This window comes from Bradysia coprophila (genome assembly GCF_014529535.1).
Source record: "Bradysia coprophila strain Holo2 chromosome X unlocalized genomic scaffold, BU_Bcop_v1 contig_26, whole genome shotgun sequence".
In the NCBI taxonomy this organism is placed as follows: domain Eukaryota; kingdom Metazoa; phylum Arthropoda; class Insecta; order Diptera; family Sciaridae; genus Bradysia; species Bradysia coprophila.
In genome coordinates this window covers 4,148,787-4,153,997 of record NW_023503313.1, presented here as the reverse complement: position 1 = coordinate 4,153,997, position 5,211 = coordinate 4,148,787, and the positions used below count along the sequence as shown (strand labels likewise).

Genomic DNA, 5,211 nt, shown 5'->3' with positions numbered 1-5,211 from the left:
TTTCGTACCAAGACAAGGAAAGGATTTTTTCAGCACACGTCCTCATTTTCCTTAGACGATACGCTCGTAAGGAAAACTTAGGACTTTTCCTGTCCTGGTACACACAAGAAATAGGTTTGTTCCAAGTAACTGTAAACACGAACTTTGACAACCCGAACAACGACAATTTCATCCATAGCAACGTCGCTTACGTGATATTTCATACAAATCGAGCAACGTCGCCTATGCGATTTGCACTGAGATATTATTGAGGTTATGGTTATATGGATGAAATTTGACAATTCATATGGCCTTGGAACAAACCTATACTATTTTTCCCGCACTGACATTTCTCAACTAAAAATCATGGCAAAATATGTTGTATTTTAGTTGTCCGATGCACAAAAGTCTTTCTAGATTAGCAGACTACGACCGGAAATTTGTCACCAGTCAGTCATCAGTCATCAGTTCGTTTCAGTTTCAATTCGATCTTTCAGCACAGAAACTAGAAACATCGGGAATAGGGTGGGTCGATTTTAACAACTTGAAAATCCACATCTAGTGGCATGTGTAGCTTGCCAAAACTAGTCAAACTGCATCATTACTTTTTCTTTTCCGAATACTTTTGAGTACCGCACAATAGATTGAATGGGTCTGTCAGGCTTCTTTGAAATTTTCATAGAAATTTTTTTGAAAAAAGCTTTGGAAAGCCTTGTAGAGGCTGTAATAGACTGAAACAAACAAAATCAACTTAATTTGAAAAATTCGGTGCTGTCGAAGTGAAAAAATGTACATTTTCTATATAATATTGGGGGTCTGTCAACTTTGAACCACCATAATGCAGGGCCTATTTTAAGGAATTTAATTTCCAAAAATTTCCAAAATTTCACAAATTTCACAAAAATTCTTAAAATTTCTAAATTTTGTTTTCTGTTAGATCTCATTCCAAAGTAATCAGTTAAGCTCAAAGACATGAAAAACACTTAAAAAGGCAGTAAAAACAACATTTACGATGCAATCTGTTGTGTTTTTAGATAAAATGATGAAAAGTGATGGAAAAATTTAAGAATTTTTGGAAATTTAATTTCCTTAAAATAGGCCCTGCCATAATGTACAATGAACTTCCTCAAATTTCATTAGATCTTTCCGTTAGAGTTAGAATAGGTAAAAACGACAATGATGTATATTGTCGAAATGTCTCAGATTGATTATTTCCGAAGTAATAGTTCCAGAGGTCGAGCTACTCTATTAGAAAAAAATGTTTATGTTAAAAACGTCATTTTTTGAAGTAGTAGATTCTGATGTTAGAACGAAATATGTTAATTCGAATCTTCTACTACTACAGACGTTACATAAATGCATTTCCGATTAGTTTGATATTTCCAAAGATCTCTTACAAACATCGAAAATCATGTGCGACCACGAAATACAATAGAATAGAACAAAGCGAGTAATCAACGTCTCGGGGAGCGTTATTATCTGAACGCTGATTTGGTTTTATCAAGTCAAGCGTTTTAAGTGAAGAAAGCCTGCCAACAAAACTTGACCTCATAAGGAGAGTATGTCTGGGTTACGACGATAAACTTGCTGATGAAAACAAAAGCCAACTGTTGGAGTTTTTTGTTCCTGATGTTGTACATGAGGTTCTTCTAATTTGGAAAAAGACACGAATGCTGATATTGTCGGAGAAAGGCGTCACATTGAAAATTAAAAGACTGATTGAGGATTACAAGAAAAGGAAAAGAAACAAGAATCGACACGGCTTTAAAATATTCTATGACGATGGCGAAAAACTTTTTGATATTGGTCGCTGTAAATGTGTCAGAAATAGTTGCAAATGCGATGATGGTGATAGAATCCCGATCGATTTCATTGTTTTAAGAATGAATTTGCCAAGGTATCGAACAACTGAGATTCAAGCCACATCCGATCCGAACGATCGATGGCTCTATAGAATCGTTAGTCTCCCCTGACAATTTTGTGGAACAACTTTTTTCTTGTTGTCTTTTTATTTTTGGCAGTAGAGTTGTAAAAGTGAGTTGTGTCGTATGTTGAAAAAAAATTATTTGAGAACTAAAAGTTGAATTATCTGGCCAATAAACAAACGATTTATTTGGAAGTGTGCAGGTTTGTAGTGCTTAGAAAGACGCTGCGTTACATACCCAAAAAGGGTCGAAAGGTCTGTGTGTGGAAGCGCTAGACATCGAAATACAGTATATGGTTTTCGGTTTCGGAATCTCTTGGACATCAGTGTCCAAACAAGTTTGACAATGGATAGTAGAGAGTAGTTCACCAGGAGTCCAACGATACTACGGAAGCCGTTGGCCGTCGCTGTCCAAGGTTGTGACAGGAAATTCAGAAAATTTGACTACGCCGGAGAACTTCTAAGGGGTCATCTGCCGCTATAAAGCAACTAAAAAATGAAAAACATATCAGACCTCGTTACTACGGGTCTCTACTTTCCAATGATACCAAACACGCGTGGGTAGAGACTCGTCGAATGTATTTTTTATTAGTAAATGTGACACACAGTACGTCTATATGAAGAATAATTATGGAGGGAAAAAAATGCCAAAAAATTCATTCCAACAGTCTTAATCCTCTTTATTCGCATTGAACGTGATAAAATAGTAAATTACTCTTCAAATTGAACCTGGGAACTAAGTTTTAGCAATCTACTGTTCGCATTGGCTACGAAGAGTCGTTAGTGTTGCAAGTAAAAACAGTTCCCAGTTTGGTATCATTGGAAAGTAGAGACCCGTAGTAACGAGGTCTGATATGTTTTTCATTTTTTAGTTGCTTTATGGCGGCAGATGACCCCTTAGAAGTTCTCCGGCGTAGTCAAATTTTCTGAATTTCCTGTCACAACCTTGGACAGCGACGGCCAACGGCTTCCGTAGTATCGTTGGACTCCTGGTGAACTACTCTCTACTATCCATTGTCAAACTTGTTTGGACACTGATGTCCAAGAGATTCCGAAACCGAAAACCATATACTGTATTTCGATGTCTAGCGCTTCCACACACAGACCTTTCGACCCTTCTTGGGTATGTAACGCAGCGTCTTTCTAAGCACTACAACGCTGCACACTTCCAAATAAATCGTTTGTTTATTGGCCAGATAATTCAACTTTTAGTTCTCAAATAATTTTTTTTCAACATACGACACAACTCACTTTTACAACTCTACTGCCAAAAATAAAAAGACAACAAGAAAAAAGTTGTTCCACAAAATTGTCAGGGGAGACTAACGATTCTATAGAGCCATCGATCATTCGGATCGGATGTGGCTTGAATTTCATTTTCATATAAGCTGGATGAAGTTTTCGCAAATTCATTCTTAATTTTTGATCAACGTGGTGACCGACAATTACGTTTAACTGAACTTCCTGAGCCAACAACAGAAATTTCTGCAGATTTCCTCGCGACAACTGGAACTGAATTGGGAATACCTGGCAGTGAATACATTTCAGGAATAGAATCTGTAGAATGTTTAACATTTGAACACGCTCCGAAACGTTTCCCATTCTATTTCGTGGTAGGACATGATTTTCGATGTTTGCTCAACTTGTGTAAGAGATCTTTGGAAGTATCAAACTAATCTGAAATGCATTTATGTAGCGTTGTAGTAGTAGTAGATTCTAAGGAACATATTTCGACCTCTGGAACTATTACTTCGGAAATAATCAATCTGAGACATTCCGATAATATACATCATTGTCGTTTTTACCTATTCTAACTCTTACGGAAAGATCTAATGAAATTTGAGGAAGTTCATTGTACATTATGGTGGTTCAAAGTTGACAGACCCCCAATATTATATAGAAAATGTACATTTTTTCACTTCGACAGCACCGATTTTTTCAAATTAAGTTGATTTTGTTTGTTTCAGTCTATTACAGCCTCTACAAGGCTTTCCAAAGCTTTTTTCAAAAAAATTTCTATGAAAATTTCAAAGAAGCCTGACAGACCCATTCAATCTATTGTGCGGTACTCAAAAGTATTCGGAAAAGAAAAAGTAATGATGCAGTTTGACTAGTTTTGGCAAGCTACACATGCCACTAGGTGTGGATTTTCAAGTTGTTAAAATCGACCCACCCTAATCGGGAATAAGATTGACCCGATGAGTTCAACAAATAATTCAACAGAATTCCTCGGTCTCAAAAGCAATCTTTCGCTTGGAGCCGATGGCTTATCGTCTGGGGTTGGCGGAGCATTATTCGAGTCAAAGAAAGAAAATGATTGTGGGGACAAGAGCAATACTTCTCTTTTGAAAGTTGGCGCCAAAGCTGATTTGAATAACAAAGGTGTTGACGTTGGCGTTGAGGGTATGTTATGTATTAGCAAGGCTGTATACTTTGGGGAGGTCACGCAGATCGCCATTTTATTAGATACGCGGTATGTTTGGGACTAAAACCCTCTGAATTTGTTTTCAGTTTCGCTATGGCGTGGTGAATTTTTTGTATGAAACATGGTGTGTAACCCGCGTATCTGCATCTGCGTGACCTCCCCAAAGTATACAGCCTTGTGTATTAGAAGGATTGGGAGATGTTTAATGAATTCAACATGCATATATTGAATTACTAAGCTTTTGTATTACTTTGTTCCGACCAATGTTGAAATAAAAAAAATTCAGCTTAGTAATTTAATATTACCAGACCAGCAATACAACAATTAGAAATTAATTATGCATATATTCTTGCCCTTACCAACAAAAAGGCAAAGTTATTCGTAAAGAAGTGGAAACGGAAAACGTAACAATTGGCACAGGCCTTAATTTGGATACGGGAATGAAGCTAGGTAGAGATGGTGTAAATATGGAATTTTTAGGATTCGGTTTCTCGGCTGGTAAAGACGGAACTGGATTCAAGCTGCCCTTTTTTGATATGAAAGTGAAAAAATAAATGATTCCACTTAAGGACAAGACCTCAAAAGTTTGTAAACGATATTAAACTGTCTCGTATGGCTTAGCAGGCCCAGAGTTCTTTGCACAGTGACATTTCAAATAAGGTAATGTATAAATGCAACGCACTCCAAGAATGAATGGTACTCTGAATAGGGTACTGAAACTTGACAGTGTGTCGCACAACTGTAAAACATTTTCACGTGAAATAGAGTACTTTCTGCAGATGACCACACTCCATGCAACTCAATTTAAAAAGGCCCACAAATTAAAAATTCTCATACAAAAATCCAAAAGGCCCATCGGGAATCCCCCGAATTCACCGTATGG

General features: G+C 37.0%; 1 long non-coding RNA gene across 1 annotated transcript; it reads left to right on the top strand.

Moving 5' to 3' along the window:
• The first annotated feature begins 412 nt into the window (after positions 1–412).
• Positions 413–4,920, top strand: LOC119069331. Its single transcript, XR_005086308.1, has 3 exons — positions 413–504; positions 4,093–4,306; positions 4,698–4,920. It is a non-coding gene; the product is annotated as an uncharacterized LOC119069331 (long non-coding RNA).
• The last annotated feature ends 291 nt before the right edge of the window (positions 4,921–5,211 follow it).